This window comes from Bacillus rossius, chromosome 1, assembly GCF_032445375.1.
Source record: "Bacillus rossius redtenbacheri isolate Brsri chromosome 1, Brsri_v3, whole genome shotgun sequence".
Classification (NCBI taxonomy): Eukaryota; Metazoa; Arthropoda; class Insecta; order Phasmatodea; family Bacillidae; genus Bacillus; species Bacillus rossius.
This window is the reverse complement of record NC_086330.1, coordinates 333,643,868-333,664,137: the sequence shown is the minus strand read 5'-3', so window position 1 is coordinate 333,664,137 and position 20,270 is coordinate 333,643,868. Positions and strand designations below refer to the sequence as shown.

At 38.0% G+C, this 20,270-nt stretch overlaps 1 protein-coding gene across 1 annotated transcript in view; it reads right to left on the bottom strand.

Annotated features, from left to right (window-relative positions):
* LOC134530316 (acid sphingomyelinase-like phosphodiesterase 3b) overlaps positions 1–20,270 on the bottom strand; it is a 539,986-nt gene that overhangs the window by 129,288 nt on the left and 390,428 nt on the right. The gene's annotated exons all lie outside the window — the stretch shown is intronic.

Sequence of the window (20,270 nt, the reverse complement as noted above, 5' to 3'; positions counted from 1 at the left end):
TCGTGGAACATTGAAGGACTATTATTATTTAAATACGTTAGGTGAGTCGAAAGACATTTGTAATTTTCTTGATGATATCAGAGAGGACATAATCAATCAGCTTACTGATGATGTAGCAACAAACGGACCTTTGAAATATAACTTGTGGTTGGACTGTATATATGGAAAGCCATATCCGTTCGATGACAAAGTGAAGAAGTGTGCATTCAAGACATCGGCTGCAGTAATTTACAGTTCTAACGATGTGAAGCAAACTGTTAAAAACGGTATCCAGAAACTCTGTCAAGAAGAGGTGGACTATGTCTGTAAAGGTTCTGGCTGGACTCTGTCTAGTATAAACCGATTGGAGCTAAGAATTAGTCATTTCACACCGCTGCGGAACTAAATGATTATAAGATTGCTGGCTTTCTCAAATGATCCTGTAGTAGAATAGAAATTATGTAATAAATATTATGTTTGTAAAAGAACTTGCAGTGTTTAATTCCTCGAACCTGTTACTATTATGTTAAATTGATGTTATATTTAATTTTTTTTGCATCATCCAAGATCGAACCGAGGACGGGAATCGATCGAATCAATATGTAAATTAATGAGTGATTTATTTAATGAATTTTGAAAGTTTTCCCGAATTTCTAGCTAAATAATTACGGATTTTCAAGATGGCGGCCAAATGACAAGATGGCGGGTGTCACAGTAATAAATTATAACTGCACTCTAGCGGATACGAATTAAACTAACATGTCATCGGCACACTCTAGCCGACGATACAATGATGATGGCTTCCAGCATCGAAGACAAGATGGCGGACATGACATCATACTACCTGACGATATATATGCTTTGAAAAAAAAAGTGGTGGGAGTCAGTATGCCTGCGTCCACTGTGAGGGAAGGATCGGTCATCATTTTTAATTTTTTTGCACTCGTCGGGTTCGAACCGAGGACTCCGAGCTCCGTGTCGTAAATGTTTTTTTTAAATATTTTTTATTAAAAATATTATTATTTAATTTTTTTATAATTTTAAAATTTTTTTCATTAAAATCGGATAATAAATTTAAAGATGGCGGCCGTAACGGAAATTGCAATGGTGACATCATAATTCAAAATGGCGGATAACACAATGCCGGAATGTTCGAGAAAACGAAATGACGTCATCCAAGATGGTGGATCCAAGATGGCCGTCGGGGTCAAGGTCAAAGGTCAAGGTCACATCCTGATAGAGGCTTAACTGAGGCTTGAGTTAAGGATGCTTAAGCCTCTATCAGGACATTTCTAGCCGCTGGGATTTTTAAGGACTAAAACGGGAAATTTTCCCTCGAAACGGGAATTTTTCCCTCGAAAACGGGAATTTTTTTTCTTAAAACGGGAAATTTTGAGTCATTTTGAGTCATTTTTGAGGAATTTTGAGGAATTTTTGCCGTCGTGACGTCACAAATCCAAGATGGCGGACCGACAATCTCAATCCACCGCCTGAGGCCTGTTTCCGGACCGGCCAATATATACTACTAATGAGTATTTGATTACATTAGGTATATTGGCCTTAATTGTTAACAAATGAGTCTTCCCACGGTATGTGGTTGGGCTTGCACGGGAAGATTTAATGAATACTAAATTACAGGCTAATTGAAGTGCCCGTTAAATTATTCACTGTAGGCCGCTGTAATGTTTTGCCAGTACGTTTCAATTAAAGGACAGTCAAATAGAGGTGACGAAGACATTTCGTTCCAATCGTACTCTGATAACATGGTGCAGATAACAAAGGTTTCATCCCCTACATTTTAAGCTATAGTTTCCGTTTTATTCAATACACAAGAGACTAATAACGATCGGATCCAAGATTTCTGTTCGAAAGCCTGGCGTTGTCGTCACATTAGTCTGATAGATGGCTGACGCTATGCGCAGTGTGAACACTGTATCTGTTTAACACCTATGGTACCAACATTATAACAAAGAAAATAACTTCGTCTTCCCTTTTTCAATCACTATACCGATTTATGGGGGGAGGGGGAATAAACATCCAATATTTAAAATTTCTTAAAAAGACGTTAATCATAGTGACAACAGTAAAAAGATAAATGAATAATTTATCCATTGGGCTAAATGTGTTTGTAGTTACACCTCTTGCCTCTAGTTTTTTTTCACACTCTCGCCTTTATTGTTAGCATAGAGCTGTCCGGTATTATTCTCTAGTGTACTTGATTTTAATACAACCGGGTAAGTACATACGGTATTAAAATTAAAAATAGCAGTTGAATTATCACGAATTTAAAACATAATTGATTGAGCAGTACTTCTGTTATTTATTTTTTCAAATTTGTTTAGTCTTAGTATAAGGGTTTTACAAATTTAAAAATTTCCTTGAAACATAAACAATTAAGACTAAATTTAATTAATTAAAATGTTTAATAAATGTATGTAGTTTTCACAGCTGTAATGGATGAGCTGTTGACTCTGCTTCCTATTACGTCACGAAACATAGCGAGTATTTGCGTTAGCAGTGTTTTTATGACTGTTTCAAGACACGTGGCCGAGTTAGCTTGCAGGAAAGTGACAGTCACGTGTTTCATAACTGTGTCCTTTTTTGGAGCGAGTATAAAGCAATTACGACAAAACATACGAGTTTAATAAATTTTAAAGAATCAAATTATACGTAAATAGTTACTACATAAATATGCTCCAGTGAAAGGCCCAATAACACCTTTGATGTTTTCTTATTAAAAAAATTAATTGAAAAACACTGTCTGGCCCAATATTTCTAATGTTTTTTTTTTGTTTCCAAGGTAAAATGCTTTCAGCATAGATCTTTTGTACAAAAATTCGTCTAAAGATCTATAAATTTTTGTACATAAATTCTTTCCAAGTAAATAAATTCATTAGGAATGTTTAATACGCTCGTACCACAATTATTAGGCATTTTGTAGTGAATGTCAGACAACGACAGTTGTTTTTGTTTGCATTAATTTAAATTTTGACATGTGTGTGTGTAAGAATTTTTGTGCACTGTTTTGTCCTTAAATGTGATTCTCTCTCTCTCTCTCTCTCTCTCTCTCTCTCTCTCTCTCCACTCAGACATGGAGAAATGCATTGGTGTTGCAGTTGTTTCTGGTACGGAAGTTTGGTTCCTACAACCTTGTTCATATAATACAGTACTGTTATTTGCACGTTACTGTGGTAATTATTTTTTTGTCAGCAAACTCAGTCGAAGATTTTCTCCCATTCCCACGAATTTCACCCCTTCCCAATCAAACCAAACACAACACTCCCTGCAAGACCTACGTCATCTGCAAGCGAACTAAGGCCAGGTTTTATAAATTACGGAAGTCATTCAAGAACGCGAGAAGTCGCAAGAAGTTAAACACGTCTTCTAATTCCCAATTACAAATTACATAAGACAAAAAAAAATCACCGCAAGCACTGGTTGAATTTCTTTTTCTTGCGTTTTGGCTTGAGTTTCCACCTTCTATATTTAATATGAAGTGTTCTGAAAACTTTTGAAGACGCATACGTTATGTGCCTAGTAGGCTAAAATTTTCTTTTCATCACACGCTTAACATGTTTACTTATTAAAATATCGCACAGTGAAAGTAAATACCACTTTTTAATCACTGTCAATAACAAATTTTTTTCATAAAAGGACTTAATTATGAAATTAAACACAGTAAAAGAAAATTTACCCCCTGTGTTGCAGCTTGCGTGTTCTGTGAACTACCGTAGCATATTTGTGTCTGATTAGAGCAGATGTCAGTTCGCGAACAACACAATGTTTTGTCGTAAAATCCCTACAGTGTTCATCTGTGCTGTCGCCGTTCTTCGCTGGATTCATCTGTGCGTCGCTGTGTGGTCGTTGTGTTGTTAAGGTTATCTGTTTTGTTTCATCGTTGGCTTCGTCTGTTGGTCGGTGTGCTATCCAGGATTATTATTTGTTTTTACTGTTTTTGTTGCAACTATCTAGTAGTTGTCAACCAACCGTGTTGGTCTGTGCTGTACATTCATTATTTATTTAATTAAGTTTTTTTCGGACTAAATACATTTCACTTCATTCATTAGCTAATTGGCTTGTTCTCTGTGTGTTTTCGTGTTCTTCTTTCTTGTCCATTCTTAAGGCTATTCTCCGGTGTGAACCAGCAATGGCGTATGTCCATGAAAAAGTTTTAAATCCACACTAGTTTCCATGTGTTTTTTGCATGATGTGTCCTTGCGCCCTTGCGTTTCTTACAAACATAATAAACCCGGCCTACGTCTAGTAGAATCACTTCGCCCTGTCTATATTTTGGAGATTCTCGTTGCTGCTGCTGATATTTTGTTTAACAGGCCACAAAAAAAAATAACATCTGTACTTTTACAAAAGAATCCTTTGGAAACCAGTTGCCAAGAAATGGTTTGATATTGTAAATTTGTACAACTAATGGCAATGAATATTATACTATACATGAAATAAGTTTTTAGAGATGATACTGAGTATTTATTACGAAAATTGACTCATAATTATGTATTTTAATTAAAGTTTCAGTCAAGCATAATTTTGTTTAACCATGGAAAAGATAAACAAATATTCAATAACTGGACTTTATTTTGTTTTATTATGCTTGTTAATATGCGCAGTTACTTCTGGAAAGCTATTCAGAAAGTGGTTTACAAATAACTTTAACTACTGGAGGTACTGGGACAACATAACCGTTAGGTGATATGCCCCGAAACCAGTATTACTGTTAACAATTTTTTTCTTTAGTGATAGAGTTGTTTTCGTGTAAATGTACAAATGTTTAAATATCTGTAATTGTAAATGAATTTATCTGTTCCATCAAAAAAAATTACAGTGTTCTAAGTATTTCCTATTAGAAACAACTACGTACATTTCGATTATATATATATATATATATATATATATATATATATATATATATATATATATATAATTTGCTTCTGGCCTGGACACGAAGCCTGCTTGACTCTCTGTGTTTCATTTGAACCATGAGATCCTCGCTCACTCCCTTCTTCACTTAGTACTTCGCAGCTCGCTCTTTATTATTTTATTTTATTAATTTTAATTGAAGGCGACAGCGAGTTTTTCTTAAGTCCTCGGCGTGTTTTCAAGTGACTTTCCAAGAAAAACGTGTACATTACAGAAGATCCTTTATAAATCCTAGGACTAAAAAAAATTTTACGAGTTAAATGTATGTTTGTATGTACAATCATCCAAATTATATTTCTGGACGAGAATTTTCAAAGCATTCGTGTCAGCACACGGTCCTTATTTTTTTGGTTCAACTCACGTCCAAAAATCATTTGGCTTTCATGTTGTGTTTTTTTTTACATCGTTTATTGTGATAAATAACTTATGTCATAACACGCGTAAAATGACGTAAGGTTTCAAGAAAAAAAACTGTGTGGAAATTCCTTTTATTTGTCTTTGATAGGGGTATTCGGGATGAAATCAAACAAAAAATATTTGGGCGAAGAATAGAAGAAAATATTTAATTTTTAGTACTTTACGAATAATAAAAATAAATTAATAAATAAAAATAATATGTTTAACGTGTTATTAGTATAAACATTTTAAGTAAATGAAAAAATTACAAGTGTTTTGATAATGTTTCTTTAAGTCAAGGAAGATATAAATTATTAAAGGAACTGGTACAAACATGCACATGTATTTTATAGAACTCTTCGAAATTTCTGAGTGTGGCAGAAAGTACAAAAAGAGCCCAACATTTTTCGAAACATCTGAACTTGCTACTAAATAAACGTACGACTTTACCTAAAACTAAAAAAAAAATGTTATTTTATAGATATTTATGCTAAAATTTAATCTACAGTAAAAAAATATGAATGCCCTAAAGTGGAACAGTTTTGATGAAAAATAATATAAATCCTTATTATAAAACATTTAACTGCACGCTTAAAAACCAATCAATAAATGCATTACTTAAAATGAGTGAACGAATATTGCAAACACGTTTTTTTTGGCCTTCATCTAGGAATACGCATAGTTACTAATAAACCTTCGAGAAAAAAATAAAATAATATAGAAAGTGTTAACGTGAGACTTGGGAATATTACTTTCGAGTAGTGGGACAGTTAAAGCGCGGAAAATTTGCACATAGAACATTTTAAATTAACAATGTATCCATCATTTTTTATACTAAATTTTTCTCAGCATTCGTTCCTCGAAGAACGAGTGAAATTATTACAATTACTCCGCCCGCATTCTGCGCATAATACATCACGTGATTCTCGCATTAAAAGAGTATAACAGCGAGGTATAGCGCTGAGAGGAAGGGTCGAATGAAAGAATTGGTACATAAGGGTTGTAAACGTGATTTGTGACGTCATTAAGCCTCCCTCCCGCACGAGGCTATGCTGTAAGGGTGTGGGGAGGTGGTAGGTAGATCACTGCACGCGTTTACTCCCCCCTACCCTCTTTTACAAACAGCAGACCATTTTAAGCTATTAGCAAGCGGGTCACGCATTAGGCGTATGCAATGTGCTCCAACCGTCTTCCAGTACACGTTCCTGACCTTTGACCCCGCGCCTTTGATCCACCTGCCTAGTCGCAGGTCTCCAGAAACCAGTACGACATACAAAACATCTCAGCTCTCAGTATAGGGCATATGAAACGGAAGTCGATGAACGGATATGTTTCACAAAGATGGTGGACCCACATGTAACAACATAAGCCCGTAAACATTACGGTACATAACAAACGTATTGCTGATGTGCCAATTGAAACTTTGTGACAGTGAAACTACCCTGGAATATATTTGGTCAACTAAAGTAGTCAAAGTAAAAAGTAATAAGTTTTAGAATACCGAAGAAAACTGGCATTACAGTGATAAATATTCTCCTTATAAATTCCCAAGAGAATTAATTATTAGCGCAGCGGGATAGCGCGCGCTTGGTAACCTATCGTCACTGAATAGTTTTTACATTTTTTTAAACATTATAATATAATAATATTTTATCAGCTTAACAAGTTTAAGGTTTGTTATTAGGAAGTACTTACAGACTGATTTCAGTCGTTTAAGCAAAAACCAATATGCTTATATATACTTGGTGTTTTAAAATGTGTCAGGATTATATTTTAGTAATGCCATAGAAGTAAAACTTCTAATGTGTGCGGAAACTTTATAACTTTGATTGTTTATTTAATTTTAACACGATGGGCGGCATTTTAATGAAATTCCTTGTTGAAAATCAGGCCCAAACATGTTTTTTTTTTCGGAGCCGTTGCTAATTTATAAAAATTTACGCTGCTGATTGCTATCCACTTTTGATGGTGACAAGCAATGGTTACGGTTCAGGCAGCGAATTCTAGCGGTGGGCGCAGAAAGTGTGTGTGTGATTCCCATCCGGAAATTTTGGCATTAGAAAAGAGACTATTTCATTTATTAGCTTATTTATCAAGGTCAGCGTTTTTTTAAAAGAATAATATGTTAAATTTCGTATCCAAGTTTCATATTATAGGTTTATTTGCAACATGAACAACACGATAACACATATGTTTGCTCCTTGGAGAGGTTTCATGTTTAGACAATCATGTCATTGGTCACTCTTATTTGTACGGGAAGACCACACGTTTTAGCTAACGAAAACAAGAGGCTCTAAAACATGTAGCTAAGAGATCTCAGTGGCCATGAAAGCAAGCATCTACGCTCGTGAGGCAAGATTCGTGGGTTGGACCTCAGAATTTCCGTCATGACTCCCATGTACGAGCACAGAGTTGGTTTCGGAAGTGTTTCCGGGCCCACTTTGAGCCCCTGTGCATAAACATACGAAGCAGAACCTTAGCAATCAATCAAAAGCATGGGACTGTTTATTTATTGTGCTTGACGTGTAAACATCTTAGGTCTCGGAATACGGCGTTTGGTGGGAGTAATTTCGTTTATTGGAATGGAAGTCGCATGGAACGGAAACGTACAACAACGGTGTTGACATCTGGTGTGGATGGCGCGAACCAAAGTCCATGAAACCAAAGGAAAAATTTACAGTATTAACTTTTTTATGAATTTTAACAAGATGGGCAGTAATAAAATAAAATTCTATGTCGAAAATCAGAGCCAAAGCAGGAGTTTCGAATTTTTTTTCTAGTCTTTAATGCTTGTATCGGAGCCGTGTCATTATATCGTTAAACCTTTCGCTTTGCAAATAGGATGACTCGATAGTCAACATAGCTGTTCCAGCAATGAATTATAATGGTGGGTATGAAAACTACGTGTGATTCGCATCAAAAAATGTAGTTGAAAATACAATTTGTGTATATTTATCATGATCGGCAGTATAAAAAAATATATATAGCTATACGCTAAATTTTGTGTCCGAGTTTCGTATTGTAAGTATGTGTATTGACGAGTCTGAAAGACTCGCACACATTTTTTTTCTGTCAATGTAACTGTTTGTCACTTATACAATCTAGACAAAGTGTTAAATTCGTCTGTTTGCGTAAAAGCACGTATCATTTTATTTGTAAAAAAATTATTTAAAAAATTACATGTCTGTGTAATCTTAATCAGCTCTTGAAGTAAAACACCACAAATAGACTTATAATCATGTTTAATAATGTGTGGGAAAAATGCAAGTGTGCAAGTATGAACATGTGCTGCAGTGTGTTAATGCGATCGAGCGTATCACTTGGGTATCTCGTCCACATCTCCCAACCAACGAGCCTCAAGATGCTAACCGTCGCACTTTTCTTTTACCTTCTGAGCGTTACTCTTTCGTTGCGCTACAATGACGTCATCGTCGTCTCGACTCAACCCATTCGGCTTTAAAAAAAAAGTTCAATTTTCCGAACTGTTCATACGGAGAGCGAATGCACTTTGTGCTCTTTTTGCACGCCTCCTTTCTCGAACGGAGCGGCTGATAAATATTTGAGAATCTGGCCAGCCTATGGTCAGAGAACAGTCGAGCTTGACAAGTTGTGGGCTGGACCTCTTGGGATGGCGGGAGGGGAGGAGGGGTGTGGATCCAAGGATTGGAGGATGCCAAACAAGTGGACGAAGAGGAGGAAGGAGAGGTTGTGCAATGGGGGAGAGGCGACAGCGACAGGGAACAAACGACGAGGTGGGGCGAAGAAAGTTGACCGTGCTGCCGGACGGAAAGAAGTGCTGCCGGTTGTTGGTGGGTCCCGGATTGCCCGAGGGGGTCGGAAAGAGGAGGGGGGGGGGTATCCCCTCGGCGAAGGAGTTACTGCGACCTCACCCGAAGAGAGCGTCGTCGTGATTCCACGGCGCTTGGGCTTTGGCGTCTCGCGGCGATATCTAAAGTCCCTAACCGAAGATTCACATATTTGTAATATTTTCCCGACACTCCTCTGCCGCTCTCGGCAATTTCCTAACTGTCGTCTTTGGCGACCGTATAAACATACCAGATAAATATATCAAGATTTCTTTTCCTTCCCAAGTGCCAAATGAAATATATATATATATATATATATATATATATATATATTACCCCCAAAACATCATCATTCCAGATTTGGCGTATTTTCAAAATCCTAGCATATCTAACTGCTTAAATCGAGTGAGCATTTTATCTAATGACAAAATGTGGCAGTTATATTGTTATCACATCATTATTTACACTTTTTCAAAATTAAAATAACTATATTTTATGCTCCACTCAAGCTTTTTATGCTTACGTTAACATGCAAAGTTTTAATAATTTTTATGTGCCAATAAAATCATTGGTCTGCAAATTTCAAAGACCAATGTTTTTTAACTAATGGTCACATACAAACGCGTTATTTTCAGCACTTTATTTCTTGGTTCATACAACTGAGCTCTGAAGTAGGTTACAAGCAGACAAACACTATTGATATTTGAAAAATAATTATGAGCCATTTCGGTGCTGCTTGGTCTCTGAATGCTTATGTGCATCCTCACCAGTCATAAATAACTTATTTCCATCAAACAGAAGATGAACTCGTTCATTTTTGCAGTAACGTTGTGAAGCTTCAGAATTATTGTCGCCTAGATCTCGAAGTAAAAATCGAATTAAAGGCGTACTTTTAGTGTACCACTACGTGGTGTATTCTTTGTCGAATATTCTGATAAATTAAATTAATCTCTGACGGCGTTACCAAGGCGTGGCATACTTATTAAACTTAACCTTCCCATTCAGTTAAAAACTCAATACACACACATTGTCGCCTTTCCAGGGATTTGAAACCAAAAATGTTCTTACTCAAGAAAATAAACTATTAATTAATATGTCAACCATATATATTATGTGGCTTGGCAAGCTACGTAAAAGACAATAAAACGATTAAATATATTATGGTTTTATTTTAAGGTCAATTTTGTTTTAAAAACAGAATAATATAGTGTTACTATTTATGTAAATTATGTTCGTTAATCGACAAATATGACAGCAAAATATCTCGAAGTACGTAACCCGCCAAAATAGTGTACTATCACATGTTGTTTACTTGTAATATAAAATATTTTATAATGCGCATGTCCAATATGACGATTCATTCGAAAAAAATGAAAAAAATATACCTATATCAGTTAGCTATTGAGTGTTTGAAGCACCTACGAATATCAGTAGTTTAAGAATGTGTTACTAAGAAATACATGATAAATCAAAGTAAACTATTTATTCCCCTATATAAACAATTTGGTGTAAAGATCAACAAAAAAAAACACAAATTGAATTTCAAAACATAAATATATTTTTTTCTTGGTGGTTTGGAATTAATTTTTACTTTGTTCAACTAGCATTTTGGCGCTAACAACGGTTTACTAACTTCAACTTGGATGATATTTCACTTTGGTCGCAATTCACCACATAACCTTGTCCCGAAACTGCAAACAAGAGATACGGAACACACCCGCGGGCGCCATTAAATTAATCATGGCCCCCTGAACACGGGGGAAACTATCCGAGAATCCAAGGGAAGGTGGGGTGGGGAGAGAAGGGCACCGCCCGGGACTCGAAGCCGCGCGCAACTTTCGCGGCGTGGGTAGGGGGGGAGGGGGTGGTCGCCGGAGCCCCCCGCCCGCCGCGGGAACTCGCTAATTCCATTACAACAGCAGCAGCTGAACGGTTCAGCGAGCCTCGCGGAGGAGGCGCCGACCCCCGGACGTCTTCGTAATGCCCGCGATAAGTCGACCAAGGCAGACGAGGGTCGTTGTTACAGCGGATTACGGGATAAGCCCCATTCGACCCTTCGGCGGCGTCTCTCCCCGGGATGGCCCGCGGGGGGGGGGGGGGGGGCGGCCCAGTCCCGGGACACTTGACTCCTCGCGCACAGCCCAGATTAATTATCACCGCCGCAACCTCCTCAGTCTATAATCTCGCTAATGAAGTCTGGCTAATGAGGGTCCCCTGATTTTCACTTTGAGTGGGATGAGTTGGAGGGGGGTGGGGAAAGCCCTTACTCCTCAAAGGGGAAAGGGTGGATGGTACCTGATGCAGCGAATGAAGACCACCACGTGGAGACTTCGCCCTTAAAGCCCTCCACCTACCTGCACGGCCTCCACATTCGATTACGGGTACTGGACCCAGGATCGGAGACGGCCCCCCCCCCTACCTTTTTACAGTCACGGGCTACATTATAATTGCATGGTTATTTCATATCTACACTCTTTTTAGAATGTTATTTAACCTGAAAATACAGGATAAAATTATGGTTACTATTTCATAAGTCCAAACTAAGCTTTATTTATAAAAATATTTTACTTTAAAATAACCACAGCATTCGCTTCACAGACACATTAAATAAAATAAAAATTACGACAAAATACAATTGGATATGTTGCACAGTACAATTATTCCCGGAAAAAATTTTCTTTAAAGTTTAATACATATTTTGAAAATTTATTTAGGTAATTATACAGCTTTGCATCACGAAGTATTCAATTATTTTCTTTATATTAATATTTTATGATTAGTACAACTATTTACGCAATAGGGAACAATTACCCATTAAAATTTAACATTCGTAAGAAAAAATCACTGTACTCGAAAATATTTCAAAGATTTCACAGATTAAAATAACCTTCTAAAATTTTAAAAAGGACATTAAAAATGCACTAAACTAGCAATTTTTCGAAAACAAAATTCTGCCGTTCATTTCAATAACGCCGCATCCACAACGCGATGGAAATAAAAAATGTTTCTAAAAATTGGTAAGTCAGTCACGCCCACAAATAAAGTTCCCCTGACGATGACGCCACAAATGTGTCGAACGTGATTGGTTGGAAAATTATTTTACTTGAGTTGAAACCGTCAGTTCTAGCATAAGACTAGGCTTCAAACAATGTTTTTTTTAATTTTATCAATTAAAGGTACATATGAAATCATTTTTCAGTTAAAGTAGGTTTTTCCTAGCTTAAGAAAGCCTGTGTTTGATAAATCAATTGAAATGAAAAATCTTAGTTTTTTTACTAGCGTTATTTATAAGTATTAACTTCTAATCTCACTTGACTGTAATCTGCAGCAGTTAAATTAAGAGCTATACGAACGCAGACCAACACAGAGAAATGTAGACAAGCCAATGTTTTTATGAGACTTTGTTTTTTAGACTTGAGGTGACAGTAATCATTACGGATGAGCATACACAGCTGACACAATAAAAAGAAATCGTAGAAAGAATCGGTCTTGGCTTACACTGTAATTTTATTTTGTAAATGGCACAGAAATATTCATTTAAATTTTCATATATTTGGAAATTTGTGCATTTATATGAAAACAACTCTATACAAAATAGTTTTTGCAGTGATACTGGGCTCGGATTCTTATCCCAGCATTTACCTGTGTGTTGTCACAATACATGTAACAGTTAAAGTAATTTGTAAAATGTTCCATGAATAGTTTTCCAGTGTTAACTGCGCACGTAATAAGCACAATAAAACAAAATATTTTTTTTGAATATTCTATTATCTTTTTCAAGGTTTGAAAAAATATAGTTGAATGAAAAATAAATTTTAATAAATAATTATACGTAAATTTTCGTAAGAAATACTCAGTATTATCTTGAAAAATGTATTTAATATATTAAAAAATACCATAGCCATGTGTTCTACAAAGTTACAATATCTTTCTTGTAGTATTAAAAACTATTTATTGGCAACTGGTTTCCAAAGTGATTTTGTAAATGTACAGAAAGTACAGTGCGGAACCATGCCAAGATTTTCCTGAAGTGATCTCGGTAAACTGCAGATAAACCAAACACGGTGGTGTGCGAGTTTCTACCCGGGTACTGCCAATTGCGAGTCGAATGTTTTACCATTACTTCACTTTACGCAGCGGATTCGTTGTTGTGAAAGTTGCTAGTGGGTTTAACGTAAACAATAAAAAATATCAGATTCTAAGTGGTATATAACAAAAAAAGAGCTGGTTGATAGAAATAGTTTTGCTGTTAACACTCCGTGTTTTGTGACTACTAATATTTTCCTTGTTCCCCATCAATCCCAAATACGTCGTTTTTTTCAGGGCAAATTGGGGTCAGAGTATGAGTTTAAACGCTTAAGGCTTTCTCCCCCTCCCCCTGGAGTAAATTCCGATGAAATAAGAAAAGAAAAAAGACAAATACGACCCACAAAAGACGCAAAAAGGCGAGGTATACTCTGTATCAAGTAAATCGAATAAAATTGGAATGTTTTCAAAAATAGTACCTGTGGTTCAAATTTCCTAACTGTATCTTGCAAAGGAACACTTAGGGCGGTATTCCAAGACGTTCGGGTAAGGTAACCTAACTCGCGGGCCGTATTTCAGAACGTGTCCAAACCGAATTCCAGTAATGTAACAGATAAGCAACGGTTTTAATAAACGGTGCCCTGCGCGAGGCTATAAACTGTTTTCAACGCATTCTAACGGAAGTTTCGCAACCATAGATGCAATTGTTACGGCAAAAATACTAGAGATAGCAGCACCATAGCACAAAAATATAACCGAGAGTGTGATTTTCTCACGTACTTTTCAAGTTGCGATTATTCCTTGTTATGACCGTTAAAGTGTACAAAATGTATTCTAGGATAGTTTCACTATTATAAAGTTTAATTTGGCACATTGTTGATACGTTCCCCGATGATCACAAAAGTGACTATGCACGAGTTAATGGCGCCAGACGCGGGTACGTCATCCGGAAGAAATCAATGAAAACTCTATCTCTGTGATTGCCAGGAATTTGGGCAACAGATAGACAACGGATAGGACACTAAAATCCGTTTCCTAAAAATAAGGGACTGGACTGGCTGTATCCTATCGTGCAATAGGAATACGGTAAATCCCTGAAACCTTATTTTTGTGCCTTGGAATATCAGCTATTACGTCTGCTATCGAATACTGACAACCACATAAATCTGTTTTCAACTACTGTCAACAGGAAAAAAAGTGGCTGTATGATATATACATAGAGAATTAGAACTTCTTTAGTGAAACGACACGGACAATTTGAAGGTGAGTGTTGATGGCCATGCAAGGGAAAATGGCCGACCCAGCGAACACGAGGTGAACATGCACATGCCCAAAGTGCACATGAAAGCTGTTGATTTTCCCAGTGATCGAGAATAAGGTTGCTTGGCTTTTAGGTTTTTCAGCCGCGTCGAAGACGAAAAGAGTTCACCGTGCGTTTTCGGTACGGCATTGCAGTCGCCATGTTCAGAAGCCAGGGCAACCTTCAGCAAATGGCCACCAAAGCCTGCGACCTTTACGTTTCGAGAATAGCTCTCGACTTCAGGCCCGCAGGGGGAATCTCCGAGAACAAACAAGAACAGGGGGGCGGAATAGTCGGTCGTTCGTCGTCCGACCTCCGCTGTCTTGGCACACAACCCTCCCACTCTCTCTTTTCCCATATTCCTTTATGCTTTCTCCGCCCCCCCCGGGGGGGGGGGGGTTGCTGGTCGGTGTTTTTCACGGTCGCGAGATAAGGGATGCCCTCCCGTTACATCATCCCGGACCTGGAGGGGGTGGAAGTTGAGTAGTCGGGGCAGACTGTATTTCTAGGGGGGGATGCCGAAACACTGCCCCGAGGAAGATGCGGGCTTAATGCGCGGACTTTGAAGGAACGCACAGGCCTGCGAGGGCGGCTCCGACGGAAGAGTGTTTCTGTCCGGCAGCGAGATGACCGCGTCCTTCACGGGACTCGAGACTCGTCCGGGAAATCACTCCTTTGCCGGCCAAGTCCCCGGGCTTTGAGGGAGGAGGGGACCTCCGCGTGACCGGAATGGCGGCCATCCTTCCCCCCCCCCCACCACCACGACGTCTCGTCCGAAGGTCATCTCCGGCCGTCGGACATCAACGTTCATATCTCAACAGAACTTCGTTCTTCGGCCTTCACAGTGTCACATACGACATGAAAGAATTGTCGTTGACCGTGCAGCTATATGTTCTTCACGTGTAACACTCCCAATTTCGGAACTAGACTTCTTCTTTTTTCCAGCAAAAGGTAAAATTTCCCCAAGGTGCATGACGTAGTTGTTCCATTTCACGAGACATGTTCCGTTTTCCTAGAAGCATATATCGTATCTTAAAATGTTTTTTTTTTTCCTGTACTGTCATACAATTTGGTTTGCTATGAATGTCCTGTTCTTCGTACTTATGATAGAAGGTAAATCGGCAAGATGAAAGAACGCATAAATATCAAAGTTTTTCAGTAGGTAATCAGTATATTCAGTGGGGATTTTTTTTGCGAAATGATTGCATTACATTCTGTACTTCAAAATCATTTCAACACACATTCAGTTCTTCTCTTTCCATTTGCATGCAAATCGAGAGAGAACGATGGCAAACTTTTGAATGAGATAATTTTTTCGTCCACTGGTTCATTAATAATCCTGTTAATACTTCAAAAATGGCTGTGATTCGAGAGTAAGTAGTTTAAGAGTGAGGTGTATTCATCCACGATAAGAATAAAGCTTTTTTGTTGCTCAGTTATGTTTGAACACAGATACCCTATTGATTTGATGCTACTTTTTACGGAGCACAGATTTTTATAAAAAATTCGGTTAAATGTTTATGAATTTTTAGTGCGGCAGTACTTGCAAGCCAACAATCTGATATACTGGGTCGTGCATTAATAAACATAATCAACCAGAGATGAAACACAGTTAAGTCGTACTAGAAAAATCTGTAGATTACTGCATACGAATAATGACAAACCATTTTAAATAACTTTCCAATTCAGTGCCAATCATCTGCATTTCCAACATTTCTGCTTTGAAAATCGTGAAAATATTAAACCGACCTTTTCGTTCTTTTATAAAGGGAACAACCTGAAAAGTTATAAATGAAAAATTTAAAAAGATAAGAAAAACGGCTAAAAAAAAAAAAAAAAAATGTGAAATTCGATTAAAAAAAAAATCTATGGCAAAAAGTAGTGAAGAGTTGTTTGAATTTATACAGTATTCTTTTAAATGATTATTTTTACAGCTGATAGTGTGAGTTGAAGCTTTGACGTCACCAGAATTGTTTAAATTATATAATACAAATGTGTAACGCTTTGAGGGCAACAAAGAAAGGAATCAACCAAGAGTGGGACGATCGATGGCACGTTTACACTATAGCACACTTGCATACTCGCGCACTGGCATTCTTGTGCACTCGCATGCACTGTTAAATCTTTTAACTGTAAATTTACGAAGAACCCTGGTTATAAATTATCCAGGGATCTTTGTAATTTAACGCTATCTTTGTAATTTTACGAGTATTGAGTTCACTTAATTTTAACATGAACCCAAAAGAATAATTTTGGTACATAAGAAAAAATATTCAAAAATTGTTTAAGGCTCATGCAAAAAACACATTTCCCCCAAGTGAGCGTTTACCCTTTTATAAAGAAAAACACACTTCGGAAGCCAATACACGGCGTAGTTTCTTACGATGGTCCATTTAGCTGTTTGTTTATTTCAGATGAATTCTTCTTTGAAAAGGCAGTAAATTTACCGTAAAATCGAACAGTGGACTAAAACACATTCTGTTATATTCATATACCTTTATCTATGAAGTTTCTATCTAAACGAGTGTGGTGACCACGCACCCATGTATTATTATTGTTATTTCTTTTAAAAAAATATGAGTTATGTGCAGTGACGCACACATACATACTGATGGTTAGATTGTTATTACATTAAATATTTTTTTTCTCTGGTAGTTTATATAGATATATATTTATTATGCTTTGACCAGTAATGTGTAAACTTATAAATTTCATTTTTGTATTACTTCATTTTACCATACAGTTTTCTTAATATTTAACAGAAAAACTAATTTACATATTTTACTTGATTGTTAAATAATGATATATATATTATAAAAATAATGAACGTAGACTTTAAATACACTATTAGCACTCAAAAACCAGTTTGTTTTTCTTGAGGATTAGAGAATTATTGCATGTAAAGCATAATGCAATTGTGGAAATTATATAATAAAAAATATGAAATAGTAAAAAAAAAGCAATTTTGATTATGTGGACTTCCTCCGTTGCCAAAAATAAGATTTAACTTTCATTCGTGTTAGACAATAGAAAAACTTTTATTTACTCAATTTATAAATTAATTCAGGTATGTGATTTTCCTAAAAAAAATTACCACCCAAAGTTAAACACGATTGTACCAAACGTGGGTGTGACAAGAAGCTGTAGTGTTAAATGAAATTTCTTTTTTCAAGAAACATTTCCACGAAATACAACCATACCGATGGGCCATCAGTACCCGATAACTTTCGAATGAAAGAAGGGGAAAAAAAAAACACAACCTCGGATCGATATGGCCGCTGCCAGGCGGGAAGCAAGTTGGAAACGGCCTTTTTCACTCGGCGTACGAAACGCCGGCGCTCGTTACGTATGCTGCAGGCCTAGTGTAACTTTCCCCACATGCGACGAAAAGTAAAAAGAAATGAGCCGCAGGGGGAGGAGGGGCTAAGGAAAGAAGAAGGGGGGGGGGGGAACTCGTGTCGCACGTGATCGCACTACGCTGCTCGCTCGCGACCGCAAGAGAGAATGGGTTGCATTGGAGAAGGATAGCGGGAGGGTGGAAAGCAGGGGGATGGGGAAAAAAAATCCGGCAATTTCCCCATGGAGGTGAGAAAGGTGTTTTGGGGAGGGGGAAGGACGGATAATACCCGGGTGGGTGTTCGCGAAAAGGCCAGGAGCAGTAGGAGGAGGAGAAAAAGGGGGGTAATTACTTGTACCACTGAAAAGCTTTCTCCCGCAACCGGCGGCGTGATCGATAGCGGACTCCGATAGCTCGAGAGCCTCGAGGGCAGGAAAGTGCTGCACCCAGAACACAAGGGCAACAGCAACATGGCAGAGATCACAAATTATAACTTGCGACCCTCCTCGGCTTCGCCACGAATGTGGTCTACTGATGGTTTTAAATTTCTTCAAGAATAAATCAGTTCTGCGTTAGGGATAGTTTTATCTAAATCTCACCTAGTTTCTAAGGTCAAGTGTGCCGTGTATTAAGTATTTAGGCACGTTTTATTTAAAAATTTTGTAATCTTAAATATTTTTGGAAATATTATTATTTTTTTCTCTCATCTTATTTTCTTTACGGCCAGGCCCTCAGCCTCTGTTCTCAGAGGCGAGCTGATTTTCTTTCCCAGCCTCATGCTAGGCTAGCATTCTGGCTAATATTTCTCCCGCCTCCAGGCACGTCGGAGCCGGTCACGTTATTTCTTCGCGGGTCTCCTTTTGCTAAGAGCAGCTTGTGAAGCAGTGCTGAGCCCTGCTAACTCTGTCACGAATCGGTATAAGGTTCACTAGCAGCAAGACACGACAGGAGGATCCCGTGGGCCTTGTGTCCCACAGACCATGCGTTTTTTGAAGCCACCCCCCCGCCTGCTCACCCACCCTCTCTTCTCAGAAGTGGCTAGGAGCGACGACCGCTCGAGTGCGTTAACCGAAGTCAAGGCCATCTCAGGCTTGACAGCCGCAGTTACGATTCTGCACCTTAACGACACCTAGCGACGGCTGTGGTAACTAATGCCACTTGTGAGGCGTCGGCAGCGCCGACACTACCGCGCTCGCGCGGAGGTAACGACAACCTCTCTCCCCTTCTTATGTCTCAGGCCGCTAGGTGGCACCACTGGTTACTCCATTAACCCCCTAGCTTGACACTCTCGTCGGTCACTAGTCGATTTATTAGTACTTCCTCTCGCCACCAAAAGATAGCGCCTCAGTCGCGCAGTCACTCCAGTAAGATCTAATTTTTTTTTATGCCGGACACCTTCGGGTGGACTCGGTAATTTTCGGCTCAGAGCCTACCCCCCCTCCTATTCTCTAGAGACCCCGCGCTTAAGATATTCTGGTGATATCCCGCTCTGAACTTACTTCGGTGCGCGCCTCCTGACTGACTGGTACCGTTTGTATCTGCGATCTTCTGCGAATCATCGACATCGTATATTATGTAGTCTTCTCAGACTAAAGGGATGGAGTCCCTAGCTAAAATTATTAACCAGTCAGTAGTTTAGTTGAAAGTACCTAGAGAAACATAGTATTTTTTTATATTTTTTTTTAAATTTAATCATGATGACTTCCGTGGCTACCGCGAATCGTGGTTCGAGTTTGCGGAGACGAGACGCCCTCTCCTGAGCGCCAGGACCAACACCCTGTTTTGGTAAGTCTTGACGTCATCCCCCCCCCCTTTTATTTCCCTCTATTGGCCTTTTGCGCCATTTAAGTATACTGTCTGGAAACAGGTCTAATTATTTGGAATTTGGACTTTTGTTTCAGACAGGGTTCCAAGTTTGGGGCAACCAAAATCCTCTGCCAGAACCTCTGGAGTCGGTTCCTGCGCAGAATCCAACATCATTAGGCCTACTACCTTGATCACCGTCTACCTACAGCCCCGAGTGATACCCGCATAATTCTATCTTTTTATTCACGAACCCAAGATTAGTATAACCCAGTTAAGACAGCGGACAGAAAAAGGCAGTTCGAGGAGAAGAAATTTATATTATGTTTTGGAAGGACTATATGTACAATCTTTAAAGTTACCAATGTTAATTTCATTCTTGTTTTTAAATATTTTAATTTTTGTTATACATTAAGGGCCGGCCCTATCGTAAATAACGTTAAGGAATATCATATAATAAGTGTAATTGTGAGTTATGTAAATAAGATCACTTATCAATGAAAAACAGTCTTTACTAAGGAAAATTTAATCTATAAAAAAAAAAGAACAATGATTAATAAAATAAGGAAGTCTATAGACGTAACAGTTGTTTTTATTTATTTAATATATAATAACGATCCTTTTACTCCCAAGTATTTGTAGGGAGTCCCTAAATTTTGTTTGTTTACTCCTAGTGTCGCCTCTGTTGTTG